The 16,264-nt window shown below is 41.9% G+C and overlaps 1 protein-coding gene across 1 annotated transcript in view; it reads left to right on the plus strand.

Annotated features, from left to right (window-relative positions):
* The window catches only part of slc2a9l2 (solute carrier family 2 member 9, like 2), a 102,292-nt gene that overhangs the window by 42,537 nt on the left and 43,491 nt on the right, over positions 1-16,264 (plus strand). The window lies entirely within an intron of this gene.

The following is a 16,264-nucleotide window of genomic DNA, read 5'->3' on the forward strand; positions in this document are numbered from 1 at the left end:
AAAACATAGCTGATCAAAACTCTGGCAGCAATAAGGAGGTCAGTCAAATGACAAGACTCAGCACAGACACAGAAATAATGAGGTGCAGTGGAAACAATTAGGGAGGGCAGACTATTTTAAAGGCACAAAAAGACAGGAAGTGGAAACAAAAGATAAGAAATACTTGCAAAATAAAACTGGAAAACCAAGAATAATGAAAACTCAAACTTTTAATTAAGCTGGACACACATAAGCCCCCTCTGGTCATGAACACAAGGTACCTTTTCTGTTTTACTCTATGCTTTGCTGTATCTGAAAGTTATAGGATTACTGTCATGTGGGCGGTGAGACAGGCAAGGATGGACCCAAATGCAGGACTCCAAAACAGGCGCAACTTAAAGGTATTTAATAAAAAAAAAAAAATTCACTTGGGAGCCAGACCAAGAGCAAAATCCAAAAACCAAGACAAGGCATGGAAACAGAACACTCCACCAAAACAAAATCAACGACGCAACAACAAGCAGAAGAAACACAGGACTTAAATACACCAGGGGATAATGAGGGAAGTGAAAACAGCAGGGGGCACAGCTGAACACAATGACGCTGAAGACACAAGGGGAAGCAAAATCAAATACGACAGACAGGGACCGGACTACTATCAAAATAAAACAGGAAGCCAGATGGGGGGAACAAAGACGCAGACCTGACAGAGAAACACAAGGAACTAGAAAACAAAACATAACCAAACCCCACAACCAAACCCAAAACAGAACAGACAAAAATCAAGCAAAAACAAAACACAGGGTCCACAGGATCCCGGACCGTGACAATTACACAGGTATGTGCTACATAAGAGGGATTCGCTTGCTCTCTTTTTTTGTTAACAGTGAATGATTTATGTGTCTGCACAAGCAGTTAGAAACCGACTCCATGAGGATGGTATGAGGGCTCGACGTCCACAGATGGGGGTTGTGCTCACAGCCCAACACCGTGCAGGACGCTTGGCATTTGCCAGAGAACACCAGAATTGGCAAATTCACCACTGGCACCCTGTGCACTTCACAGATGAAAGCAGGTTCACACTGAGCACATGTGACAGACGTGACAGAGTCTGGAGATGCCGTGGAGAGTGAGCTGCTGCCTGCAACATCCTTCAGCGTGACCGGTTTGGCAGTGGGTCAGTAATGGTGTGGGGTGGCATTTCTTTGGAGGGCTGCACAGCCCTCCATGTGCTCGCCAGAGGTAGCATGACTGCCATTAGATACCGAGATGAGATCCTCAGACTCCTTGTGAGACCATACGCTGGTGCGGTTGGCCCTGGGTTCCTCCTAATGCAGGACAACGCTAGACCTCATGTGGCTGGAGTGTGTCAGCAGTTCCTGCAAGATGAAGCCATTGAAGCTATGGACTGGCCCGCCCGTTCCCCAGAATTGAATCCGATTAAGCACGCCTGGGACATCATGTCTCGCTCCATCCACCAACGTGACGTTGCACCACAGACTGTCCAGGAGTTGGCGGATGCTTTAGTCCAGGTCTGGGAGGAGATCCCTCAGGAGACCATCCGCCACCTCATCAGGAGCATGCCCAGGCATTGTAGAGGTCATACAGGCATATGGAGGCCACACACAATACTGAGCCTCATTTTGACTTGTTTTAAGGACATTACATCAAAGTTGGATAAGCCTGTAGTGTGTTTTTCCACTTTAATTTTGTGTGTGACTCCAAATCCAGGCCTCCATTGGTTAATAAATTTGATTTCCATTGATGATTTTTGTGTGATTTTGTTGTCAGCACATTCAGCTTTGTACAGAATAAAGTATTCAATGAGAATATTTCATTCATTCAGCTCTAGGATGTGTTATTTGAGTGTTCCCTTTATTTTTTTGAGCAGTGTGTGTATGTTGAGCTATTTAATTTATTTTACTATTATGATTTTAGGATATTTTAACATATTAGCAACTCACTTGTTCCTCAAATACTCTCAGTCATGTTACTTCATTTGACATGGTTTTTAGATTTTGCAGACTTGCTCAGCTTTTACACCCCCCCCCCCCCCTCTCTCTCTCTTTCCACTATTTGTGTATATGTGTCAGTGTGAATGTGTGTGTTTGTGTGTGCTTTCCAGAGGCGGAAGTTTTCCTGGGATCTCCGCCCACTCGTTGCACCTGGGCTGTGTGCCTGATTCTCCACCTGGGAGTTCTTGAACTGATTTCGTCCTGGCCATAAAAGAGTGAAATAGACTCTTGGCTATTGCTAGATCGTTTTCATGCATGTGGTATTGCAAACTGACTTATTTAGCTTTAGCCCGTGTTTACTTACCTTAAGCGTGTGTTACTCACCTCCATCTTGCTTTGCCTAGATGCCAACACCTGTGGGAGAAAGCTGTGGAAACTGATTGTTTCAGTAAGAGCTTGAGAGAGACCAGATTGGATTATTCACTTGTTATTCACTTGTTATAGGCAATCGCTGCTAGAAAGAGACTGTAAATAAACTTTTGTTTGCAACTCTAACCATTGTGATCCACACCTGTGTGTGAGCTCCAAAAGTGTGACAGAATGATCCAGCCAAAGGATGAACGCAACTGACATAGATTAGGTTAGGAAAGCTCTCACTTCCCAAGGAGCAACTGACATAGATTAGGTTAGGAAAGCTCTCACTTCCCAAGGAGCAACTGACATAGATTAGGTTAGGAAAGCTCTCACTTCCCAAGGAGCACTTCTCGAGGAGCATGATAAGGCTCTCCACCATCTCTATGAAAGACAGGACACTGTCCTCCAGCAGCGCACCAGGACAAAAGGTATGCTTGAGTCCTTCTGCACTCAAATAAAACTCATATCCACTCGCACACTTCATCTCCTGACAAAATACCTTCACCCCCCCCACAGCTGAAAGACCTGAAGGATTCATTACAACCCCCAAAGTTTTTCCAGTGAAATGGAAAAAATGCAGTGGTTTTCTTACACAATGTACTTTGGTGTTCAGACAGCTCAGCCAAGCATGATGGAGCAAAAATCACCTTCTTTGTTAATCTTCTCAGCACTACAGTGGGAACAAGCTGTCTTACCCAGCAATGAAAATATTTTGTTTGAGGATTTAGGAGTGTGTTTGACAAGGGTTTGAGCACTGATATGGTGGTGCACAAAATGTTTAACCTTTGCCAATGCTGGAGGAGTGTGGCTGATTTTGCCGTTGATTTCTGGATATTAGCTGAAGAGACTGGTTGGGACAAAAAGGCTTCCCAGGTGCCTTCTTGCATGGGTTAAATGCCACCAAAGAACTACCTGGCTCTTTGACTAAACTGATTAATTTGTACATAAAGGTTGATGATCATATTCAGGAGCATCACCACTCTAAAATGTACAGCTCCTGGCAGACTTGGATACGTAGTGTTCCCGGTTCAGGAAGCGCAATCCCCTGGGTTGCTAGAGGGGACACGGCCTCCCACAGAGAGGATCAACTTGGCTCCATGCAGCTGGGACAGTCTCGCATTACTCTTTGAATGCAGCCCAGAGAGAGGGGTTTTGCTGAGTTACCCTGCCACTTGGCCCAAGTGGTTAAAAGAAGAGGCCCAGCCGTAAAGGTGGGAATACTGGTGGGCAAAACAGACTTTTTTTCATCCCCAAGATTAAATGTTTCTGCCAGCACACACTATAAGCTGCTCTCTTACTCTTCAAGCCTTAGTATATACTCTGGGGCAGAACAGAGCTTTCTAGATGAAGGAGTTGCCACACGTTTGGGAACCCTGGAGGAACTTCCTACCCCCTTTGGGTGACTGCTTTGAATAGTGGCATCCTCGACTGGATAACTCATCAGACAGCACCTATCCCAATAAACTCTGGAAATCATCATGAGTATCTCAATCCCAACCGGTCACAGCAGATGACCGCCCCTCCCTGAGCCTGGTTCTGCTGGAGGTTTCTTCCTGTTAAAAGGGAGTTTTTCCTTCCCACTGTTGCCAAGTGCTTGCTCACAGGGAGTTGTTTTGACTGTTGGGTTTTCTCTGTATCATTGTAGGTTCTTTACCCACAATACAAAGTGCCTTGAGGCGACTGTTTGTTGTGATTTGGCGCTATATAAATAAAATTGAATTGAATTGAATATCCACAAAGCACCCAGTTCACTGCTAATTCTTGGTTTTCCCTGGCTTCAGTTACATGACCCCTCAATAAACTGAACTCACCAGAAAATAGCTAAAATTCGTCATTTCGTTGTGTCTTGTGTGCACAATGACAATGAGTTGAATCTAATCTAAATAGCTAGCTGCAGTCATTGTTGCAATCAAATGTGATTGCCGTCTGTCTCTTCCCCCCAGGCTATCTCTCCCCATGTCAACACTGAATCACCAGATCTTTCCTCTGTACCCACGGAGTACCCTGACCTTGAAGAGGTTTTCTGTAAGTATTTTTTTCCTTAGCAGAGTGAAACTATGATGTGGGGGATCGTGAACTTCTTGCTGTAAAGTTGGCTCTGGAGGAGTGGAGGCATTGGCTGGAGGGCACGGAGCAACCGGTCATCATTTGGACAGACCATAAGAACCTCGCCTACCTCCATTCAGCCAAGCACCTCAACCTTAAGGTTCAACCGTAACATCACCTATCATCCAGTATCCCAGAACATCAAGCCAGACGCACTCTCCTGGCAATTATCCACTCTAAGGGAACCAAGGCCCATCTTGCCACCTGCCTGTGTGATTCGGACCATCACGTGGGAGATTGAGTCTTTGGTGAGAGCCGCCCAGCAAATGGAGCCGGATCTTGGAGGAGAACCACCTAACAGTCTCTACGTACCCTCAGCAATGAGGTCACAAGTAATATGATTAAATTTAACTGTCATCCAGGTCAGACTCACACAGTCTCTTTTCTTTGGAGACTGTTTTGGTGGCCATCGCTCCAGGAGGACATGTGAGAATATGTCTCAGCATGTACAGTCTGCGCTCAAAACAAGACTTCTAATTCAGCCCAGGATGGCTTCTTGCATCCCTTACCTGTTCTCAGTAGGCCATGGTCCCACATTGCACAGGACTTCATCACTGGTTTTCCATCCTCCAAAGGTAACAATGTCATTCTCACCATTATGGATCACTTTTCCAAGGCTGCATACTTCATTCCCGAAGTGTGCAGCACTGAAAACTGCTCAGCTTTTTCAGATCATGTTTTCTGGTTTCATGGGATCCCAGTTGACATAGTTTCTGATTGGATCCCCTAGTTTACCTCACAGGTTTGGAGAAAGTCCTGGAATACCTTGGGAGCTAAGGTGATTCTCTCCTCTGGAATTCATCCAGAGACAAATGGCCAAACCAAGAGGATGGACCAGGAACTGGAGGCTGCCTTGCGTTGCATGGTCCACCACAACCAGTCCACTTGGACTTCTCAGTTGGTGTGGATAGAACACGCCCATAACTCCATGACTGCTTCTGCCACTGGACAATCACCATTTGAAGCCTCACTGGATCACCAGACTCCTCTTTTCCCCTCTCAGGGGAAGGAGCTGTCCATTTCCTCAGTCCAGCATCACCTCTGCTGTTGTTGCTGGCTTTGATGGATCACCAAATTAGCCTTCCTTAGGACTGAAGAGCAGTCCCAAAGAAGCCCTAAATCCTGGCTGTTAGACCCCAGCTCCCAACTTTGTCCCTGGTCAAAAGACTGTTGTGCCCTCTGACCAGCCTCCCCCACCCACCCTGATCATTGATGGGACACCAGCTTACATGGTTAGGAAGTCAATCAACCCAATCAACCAGGTACTGGAGTCCCCAGCCCATAGTTGATTGGGAAGGCTGTGATCCTGAGGAGAGGTCCTGGGTTCCTCAATCTGCTTTTCTGGAACTCCCTCCTCAGTGACTTCCATTGCAGGCATACTCGCAACCTGGATTGGTCACTGGGAGGCTTCTGTGGGTTACTGTCATGTTTCCGCAGTCCTCCTGGACCTACTTGCTTTTTACTGCCTCTCTCTTCTTTCTCCCCTCTCTCTCTCTCCCTCTCTCTCCTCCACTATTATATGTGTGTGTATATGTGTCGGTGTGAATGTGTGTGTGGAATTTTACCAGGAATCTCTGCCCACTGGTTGCACCTGGGCCGTGTGCCTGATTACTCATCTTGGAGTTGTTGAACTGATTTCATCCTGGCCACAAAAGAGTGGAGCATGGTTTGGTTTGCAATACTACATGCATTTACTCGCCTTAAGTTACTTCTTACTTCTAGGGTGGACTATTGTAATTCATTATTATCAGGCTGTCCTAAAAGCTCCCTGAAAAGCCTTCAGCTGATCCAAAATGCTGCAGCTAGAGTACTGACAGGGACTAGAAAGAGAGAACATATTTCTCCCATATTGTCTTCTCTTCATTGGCTCCCTGTTAAATCTAGAATAGAATTTAAAATCCTTCTCCTCACCTACAAGGTCTTGAATAATCAGGCCCCATCTTACAAGACCTTATAGTCCCATATCACCCAAATAGAGCACTTAAGAGAAGAATGGGAGGCAGAGCCTTCAGCTTTCAGGCCCCTCTTCTGTGGAACCAGCTCCCAACTTGGATTCGGGAGACAGACACCCTCTCTATTTTTAAGATTAGGCTTAAAACTTTCCTTTTTTGATCAAGCTTATAGTTAGGGCTGGATCAGGTGACCCTGAACCATCCCTTAGTTATGCTGCTATAGGCCTAGGCTGCTGGGGGGTTCCCATAATGCACAGTTTCTTTTCATTCACCTTATTTACTTTGTTTATACTCCACTCTGCATTTAATCATTAATTGTTATTAATCTCTGGCTCTTTTCCACAGTATGTCTTTTTTTCTCTCCCCTCAGCCCAACCGGTCATGGCAGATGACTGCCCCTCCCTGAGCCTGGTTCTGCTGGACGTTTCTTCCTGTTAAAAGGGAGTTTTCCTTCCCACTGTCACCAAGTGCTGCTCATAGGGGGTCGTTTTGACTGTTGGGTTTTCTCTGTATTATTGTAGGGTCTTTACCCACAATACAAAGCGCCTTGAGGCAACGGTTTGTTGTGATTTGGCGCTATATAAATAAAATTGAATTGAATTAAGTGTGTGTTACTCACCTCCATCTTGCTTTGCCTAGAAGCAGGATCTGTGGGAGAAAGCTGTGGAGATTGCTTCAGTAAGACGTGAAGTGAGAACACCACAAGATTGGATTATCACTTGTTATGGCCAATCATTCCTAGAAAAAAACTGTAAATAAGCTTTTGTTCCCAATTCTAACCACTGTGCTCGGCGCATGTGTCCAGGGCTCCACAAGTGTGACACATTCCTCTTCTGGTAGTATATCTCTCTCTAAATGATGGAGCAGGGAGCACTTTGTATGGAAAGCAGCTTAATGAAGTAATTAGTTTGTTGGAATGTCTCTCCTGGCAGCTTGTTGGGGAGTTGTTAGCATTTGACATTATGTTATGATATATGTACAATAATAACTGTGCATATCACAGTTATTATCACATAAAGACATAAAACCCACTAACAAGACCATCTTACAGACATTCACTGGAGTCATGCTTCAGTCAGCAGTAAATATTAACATAAAGCAACATTTTTATACAGACATTTTTTCAGGTTATATGTCGTGCACTGAAGAATTGACTAATTAGAGTTTAGAGGTCAAATGTCAAAGTCACAGTAACTTTGCAAAACACTGAAGAACTCTGAGCTTCATAAGATAATTACAGCTACATTTCACATAAATGTCAAGTAGAATACAATTATATTTTATGTCCAAATTCACAACTATATGACACTCATATTTTCCAGAGAGGACGAGTCAGTGTTTTCTCTATTGGACTTACATTTAAGTCCATAATTCCCATGCTAACGAACATAGTTTTAAATTTAAGGATCGTTTTTAATACTTGGATCAAAATCCATTGCAGTGAGTTACTGCTTCAAGTCTAGGACCCACACATATCACCAAATCCTGTGTTTCCTCCCTTAGGATGCTCTGCTAGGCCTTTACTGTAGCTGCTTTCAGTTCCTGCTTGTTTGTTGGTCTCTCTGCTTTGAGTTTTGTCTTCAGTAACTGAAAAGCATGCTCTGCTGGTTTGAGATCAAGTTACTGAGTTGTCAATTGAAGAATATCACATTTCTTTGCCTTGAGAACCTCTTGGGCTGTTTTTCCAGTGTGCTTTGGGTCATTACCCATTAGCACTTCCAAATCAGTTCCATCAGTTTTGTAGCATTTGGTTGAATCTGAGCAGTGGCAAATTTAAAAAAAAAAACTTGTCTTTGTCCAGCAATATAGGGACCAAACAGTTTTGTTGTATGAGTGGTGATCCACTGATGACAGTACACTACTGATCTAGATAAGACTCAATGAGATACAACAACATGTATACAACTTGCACACACACAGTACAATGAGGCAGTATAACATCTGTTTTTCACGACTGTTACAGGGGCTTTAATTCTGTCTCTGAAAATGTCCCAGAGCTTATCACAAAGTAAAGCTCTCCATTTACCGATCTAGGTTCCTGTTCTCAGCCATGATCTGTCACTACATCAAGGTAGTAATCAAAAGAGATAAAGCTGGGATCTGTGGACTCACTGACAGAGTAAGGTGCTCATACATTAAGACAGAGCTCACAATAGAGCAACTTCTGCTTCACATCGAATGTGAAGCTAATGTGATATAGACACTGGATCAGGATGCCACCTGGGTGACTTCCGGAGGGATTCTGGGCACACTGAACTGGGTGGAGACCACAAAGAAGATCAACACAACATTATAGTGATTCTCTATCCCCTCTGGCATGGGAACGCCCTGGAACCTCCAGGCAAAGCTACAGGAATTGGGCAGGGATTAGTCTGATTTCCCCAATCTGCCATGTTGTTGAGATGCATTTGCAATGCATGAGTTCGGATGATGCGTGAGTTCTTTGGCCAAAAAAGCCATTAAAATTTTAGTTTTAAATCAAGCACAAATTGCAAAAATGCATTGGGAAATGCAGTATGTCATCCTCCATATTTAATGTTGTGAGATTGTTAATGCCCTGCGTAGGCTGCTATCTATTTCTGTGATTCCAGTCAGCATGAGCACATTAAAGATGATCTTTGATCTGCGGCAGTGAGGAGACCCCGCTGAGTGACTTAGCTGCCAGGTGACTGACTTCAAACACCAGCATGTACTTTTCAGATACCAGTTTTACCCCCAGCCCTGCAGTATCACTTCATCAGGCACTGCTAACTCACCTCCAGCTGCCTTTACTGAACACCACCCTTCTTATGTGGCTGACAATAATGATCATCTGCCTGTTTTGCTGGCATGCACAAAGTAGTCAGACATGATCCAAATGAAATCCTTCAGATTTATGACTGAATGTATTAATCCAATAAATGACTATGATTTGACAGATGCCACAATTATTGCTTGCTGACATTTTATTTATGTTGATGCACCACTTATTATAACCCTAATAAGATGTTATAGCTATAAACTGTATATGCTTTGCTTCATAGTAGTATTTCAACCAGTACAGGGATGCAATGTTTAGCACTATCACCTAACAGCTAGAAGGTTTCTGGGTTTGGGCTCACCAGTTGTCTGGGACCTTTTTGTGTGGAGTTTGCATGTTCTTCCTGTGCCTGCGTGGGTTCTCTCCAGATACTTCTCCCACATTCACTTGGTGACTCTAAATTGGCTGTAGGTGTGAACATTTATCTGTTTCACCGTGTTAGCCCTGCCACAGACTAGTGACCTGTTCAGGGTGTACTCTGCCTCTGGCCCTATGTCAGCTGGGATAGGCTCCAGCCCATCCATGCACCTGAACTGGATATGTAGCTATGAAAATGGATATATGGACAATATTTCAACCACTTTCAGGCAAATGTAAATGCGCAAGTCTTTATTTGTACTGTGTTTCTCAAAAATATAAATAACTGATGGAGTAAACTCACAGACATGTTTTAATAGTCCATATGTGTTATCACTGGTATGTATGAGTTATGTTTTCACAATAAGAGGTCTTTTGACATCCATTGAGAAAGATTAATTTAATTTTTGACTTCATGAGTTTCAGATTTGTTTGATGTTAAAATCAAAGTCTACACCTTACTGTAATTTTTTTAAAATTTAGGTAGAAAACATTTTAAAGTTGGAAATTAACCCCCAAATTATGAAGCATGTGCTTTTGAAATGAATGCATCTCATGGTGTCAATCTAGCTTGAATCCATTAACAAATCATTAGAGCTTAGAGCTGCCAACACACAATTAATTTCTCATAGACAGAGTTTTACATATGAAAGAGTCATGCATCGCACGCAGGGATGGCTCTCCTACTATTTCTGGCCCTTGTTTGAAAACACTGAACTCTTCAAGGAAAGATGAGTTGCAGTTGGCTGTCAATGAGTTTTGGGAGGACCCAGGAGAAATACTCCTCATATTGCTTTATAGAAAAAAAAATCTGATTTGTTTAATGGTTTAACATCACAATACTGTATTCGGAATTGCTTTCACCTATGCAACACAATTGACTTTATACAGAAAAGGATACAGGGGTTTAAAATGGTAATGAGTTATTTATCATAGATAGGAGTCCATAGTCCTTTTCACATCCCATGCCTGCATCGCAAGTTTGGGATGTTAAAAAAAAATGATAATACATGCAGTTTGACCACACACACACACACACACACACACAAACAAAATAAATAACACATTTTAAAGGGAATTATTGACTAACAGAAGCTAAATTTGGCCATAACAGGACTTTACCGAACTGGGTTATGTAATAGTCAATAACAGCTGTTATGCTTGAATTCAATATTAGTAGTAGCAAGAAGTAGTTGCCCTTTGACTTGAATAATATCACAAACTAATCCAATGCCTTTTGTCTTCAGCTCATTAAGGGAAACAAATATTTTGCACCTCTGATACAAGAACATCAGTTTTGTTGTTGTGGAGTCGTACATCGCATGTCTTATTGATTTTTTTGAGGGGGTGGGGTGGTTAACATCTAATTAAAAAAAGTCAAATCTTTTATTCTCAGTAAAGTTTCTTTCTTTCTTTCTTTCTTTCTTTCTCTCTCTCTCTCTCTCTCTCTCCCTCTCTCTTTTAATTCCATGGCTACAGCACCTGATAAAGGTCAATGCACTGAAGCTTAAGAAAAAAATGTGCAGACAAACCAAACACAAACAAATTGAGAAAACATGCTCATCCATCTAACAGCATTTGCGCTGCACATACACAAAACCCATGAAGTAAATGACGACAAATAAGCTGCCTTGACTCAACCTGAAAATACAAATTTCAGATTGGCTTTTGTTTTTTACACGGGACATAAATAGCACCATCAGCCCTGTGTTTAATTTCTTCCCCCACATTTATTACTCCTCATGTTACTTCTACTGACATCCTGATTCTTTCATGTTAGAAAGCCTTTCTGGTATTTGGTGTTATAATTTCCACTTTAACAATTAATGAGCTTCTATCTGTTCCATATCAGTTCAGATCTGTATTGTTTATCAGCTATAGGTGCACTCATGCGTCTTTTGAATTTTCACTCATTTTAGATCTAAATGTATCTTTAAGCATTTTTACTACACCCTTTTAAGCTCTATTCAAATATATTTTTTTATTTTCTAATATTATTTGTTATTCCTCTACAAAGCTACGTCCTTTGAGAAATCTATAACGAAAAAGACAAAACAAAAACAACACAATATATGATCAGTAAATGCAAAATGCTGTCCACTGACCTCCTGCCGTGTTTACTAGTGACCTACTGGGCAATCGCCCTTTCATTGCGGCAGACTTGTCACTATAAGGCTGGCTAACATACAAGAGCCGAGGATTGCGTGCCAACCCACATTATTTCATGCACATTCGGGCATGTTGTCACACATGTAACCCTTTGGCAAAACAAACAAATTATCTTGAAATACCAAAATGGATCTTCTAGTAGTGATGAAGTATTTTAATTTACAATAATATATAAATGTCCAAATGGTAAAATATGAATTTACTTTCAGCTGAGAAAGACTTTTTTAAATAATCAATAATTTGCAGTGTGTTAGACCTATACTGACAGAAAGGCAGTGGGTCCTTAAGCAGTGGCCAGTTGTCTTTAATGGCTCATCTGCTTTTTGATGTGATGCAGAGTGACAAGACGTTTTAATCCTGCCAACCGTGACAGCTGAAGTTACCAGTCTGACCTCTGTCAAGCCTGCCAAGAAGTAGTATATTGGGCTGTGTGTATTATTATGTTAGAGCTGTCATTTAATCCAGTTTAATCAGTAGTTTAGTGTGTTATTTGAAGGCACTAATAGACCAAACATGGAAACACATAATCAAGTTTATTTTTTCATGCCAGGAGCTGTATGATAAAGTCATCCTCAGGTTATTGATACATTTTCAAGGGCTGGAAGATTTGGTCTGTGCAGTTTGCTTGTTAAAACCGAGCATGACATTATGACTTTAAGCCAAACATGAGCACACACAAAGGCAGCAAAATCAAACTAAAATGTATAAACCAATTAATGTGCATGGATGAGCAAACAGACACAATCACAGAATTATGTCTGCCAGATCACATCTGTGACTTGTAATACAGTCATGATAAAAAGTGCCTCTTTCAATTCTAAGGTTTTACATATAAGGGCATGAAAAAAATCATCTGGTTCTTATCAGGTCTTAAGATGTGGTGAATACAATCTTAGATAAACAACAAAATGTGACATTATGCTATGTCATTATTTATTTAATACTACATTTAATGATACAAAGTTGAAAAATCAGTTTGTGAAAAATTAAGTAAACCCCATGATTCAGTAACTCTAGAAGAATAGCTTAGAAAGGTTTGCACATGACTCTATGGAGCCCTGTGAAAAACTAAGTACCGTATTTTTCGAACTATACGTCGCTCCGGAGTATAGGTCGCACCAGCCAAAAAATGCATAATAAAGAAGAAAAAAACATTTAAAGGTCGCACTGGACTATAAGTCGCACTTTTTTATGGGGGAGGGGGTGATATAATCCGAGACCCAGAGCAGAAATTCCATCTTGAACGGCAATTTAAAATAATAATGGATTAAAGAACAGGACGAACACGGTTACGCCTACGTTATGCTAACGTAGCACATTCAGCTACATGACGCACAACGAACACATGTTCGGTATGTTAACGTAACATTAAGTTATTCAGATAACCATAGCATAAAGAACATACTAACAAGTTAACCAAACCATCAATCCATTGAATTCTTCATCCTCGGTGTCACTTCTAAACAATTCCGTACACTCCGTAGACGAAGCGCCGCTTCCTCTTCTGTGTCGCGTTAGTCAGACTCGTCGTCAGCTGCAGTTCCAATTATTCCAGTCTTTCTGAATCCCAACAGGATGGTTTGTCACTGAAGCCCATGTTTTCTTGATCCATCCAATGACTTCCAGGAAAGTTGGGTGGCGCATTCTCCCAGTTGCCGTTAAGCTGTGCTCCCCATCCATCATCCACTGCGCCCACAGGTTACGCAAGACTGCCTTAAAGCTGCAGTTCACGGAGATGTCAAGTGGCTGGAGTATTTTGGTTCATGTGTTATAAATGTCACATATACGTCGCTCCGGAGTATAGGTCGCACCCCCAGCCAAACTATGAAAAAAAGTGCGACTTATACTCCGGAAAATACGGTACACCTTTATTGTTTCTGCTAATAAAATGCACTTGGTTAACAAGGCTTAGCATCTCTATAAAACTTTTTGCAGTTTGATGGACTGGAGGAATATGTATGCAGTGATCTTAAAGACACAACTGTTGCTGCCTGTCATAAAGCCATTTTCATCATTCTACAGTGAGAAAGATTGGTCACAAGTAGAAAACAAGACAGTTGCCAATCTTCCCAAGAGTGACTATCCCAGCAAAGTCACCTCAAGGTCAAACTGTGCAAAGCTCACAGAAACTGTAAACAACCCAAAAGCTCCATCTCAGATTCTACAGGCCTCAGTTAGCATATTAAATATTAAAGTTCATGACAGTATAATTAGAAAAAGAAGAGTTGCCAGCAGAAAGCTTCTTCTCTCTGAAAAGGACATGGCAGCATATCTTAAGTATGTAATATTGTATTCGAACAAACAACAAGACTTCTGGAACAATGTCCTTTGGACAGACAAGACCAAAGTGCAGATGTTTTGTCAGAATGCTCAGTGCCATCTTTGGCAAAACCGAAACATCAGCACAAACACCTCAAAGAACTGTCAAGCATGGTGGTGGAAGGGTGATTTGGATGTGTTTTGTAGCCACAGGATCTGGGCACCTTGTTGAGTTGTTGAGTTGACCACGAACTCCTCTGTATACCAAAGTATTCCAGAGTCAAATGTGAAGCCATCTGTCTGACAGCTAAAACTTGGCTCAATGTGGGACATGCAAAAGGACAATGACCCCAAACGCACCAGCAAATCTACAACAGAATGGCTGGAAAAAAAAAAAAGAATCAAGCTGCAATGGTCCAAAGCCCAGACCTCAACCTGATTGTAATGCTGTGTTGGGACCGTAAGAGAGTAGTGCATAACAAATGCCAACAACCTCAACAAACCTCAATGAATTAAAGCAACACTGTAGAAGAGTGGGCCAAAATTCCTCTACAATGTGAGACTGATAAGTTCATACAGAAAAAGATTACTGTAACTTATTGCTGCTAAAAGTAGTTCTACAAGCTTCTGAGTCATGGGGTGTACTTAATTTTTTTACACACTGCTTCTAAATGTTGGTTTAGTTTTGATTAAAAAAAAAGACATTGTGTAATATGTCATGTGTTGTTATTCATATGAGGTTGTATTTGTTGTATTTATCAAATTTTAAGACCTGATGAGAATTAGATACTTTTTCAATTGTCCTGATATGTAAAACCTTAAAATTAACAGAGGGTGTACTTTCTTTTTACCATCACTGTATATTACACAAACCTCCAGTAGACAAATGTCTGTCACCACTCTGTGTCATACATGCTCATGAACATAAAATCAGGCTTATACATATTTTCATTTTCACACCTTCAGAGGTCTTAATGAACTGGAGTTTTGCTGGCGTCCATGAATCTGTGTGCGGTTGCAGTGTGGGTAGTACCTAGAAGAGAAATGTGTTGTGCATACATATGGATACAGTGCTTACACACGTACACTCACATGCTGAGTGAATTGCGATGCTTTTGGAGACAGAAAAAAGAACAAAATTACAGCCAAAGTATGCTGAAAACATTAAAAATTAATCTCTTTCCTTGTTGAGGTAACTCAGCACCTACCCCTCACCATACATAAACACCCGCTATCTTCGACACTCAGTTCCAGCTCAGAAGCCCCTTGGTACAGGGACAAAAAATGTACAAATACCAGTGACCTTTTTCCACAGCGTCATGAAACCCCACTGTTTATAAGAGGTGAGAGCAGCGCCATGAATACTTTAATTCACACAGACTGATAGAAGAAGGCCTGCAGCTGTGGCTTGCACTTGAATAGACCTCAATCTCATGGCTCATGTGGCATCCATAATCTAGAAGGACCTGTGCGAAGCCCAACTGTGACAGAATCGATGAAGAGCTGCATGCAGTGTTATGGATGATGAAATCTATCTATACGTTGCAGTATATGTAGCCAGCACCACAGACCATCCCTTTGTGATGGTAATTCTTCCATACAACCCTTTCCTTCACGGGGGTGACCTGAGAAGTAAATCAGGGATGAGCAAGGACTAAGCTTCAGGGTTGGGAAATAGTACTACTTTACATGCTCCTATCAAATTCAGTGAAATGATAACCCCTGAGATCAGTGAGAGCCAGCCTGAACTGATCAGGATGGTAAAATGTTCTTTTGGTCAGAGAGTCCAGAGTAACTTTAAAGACTCCAGGAACACCTGTGATTGTAATGACACCAGTATTGACTTCTGGTCTTTCAGGACTCATTTGATTTGTCTGAAGGACCTTAGGGAGAGGCAGCCCATACAAAGCTGCAGTACCTTATAACATACCTGTTTGTGAGATGACCAACTGGCACGTTTCCTTACAGACATATTTACAACTTTCTGTAAGCCTCATTGCTATCACCACATTAGCCTTACTCTGATTAAATGTTGGTTAATGACCTTCGATGACTCCTCAGCTGATGAAGTCAAAGAGGCTTGGGGAAATGAACAATCATGTGAAACCATCTACACAGACCAGTCTTGGTTTTAAAATACTGGATGTGATGAGGATGGGCAAGTCTGACCCGTCCTTGCTTACTGAGTAACGATTCGTCAGTCACAAGTCGTCTGGCAAATCCTTCATTTTGAAACACAGTGAGACTTAATTTTTTTTATTCAGTATGAACCA

This window comes from Archocentrus centrarchus, chromosome 5 (genome assembly GCF_007364275.1).
Source record: "Archocentrus centrarchus isolate MPI-CPG fArcCen1 chromosome 5, fArcCen1, whole genome shotgun sequence".
NCBI classification, from domain to species: Eukaryota; Metazoa; Chordata; class Actinopteri; order Cichliformes; family Cichlidae; genus Archocentrus; species Archocentrus centrarchus.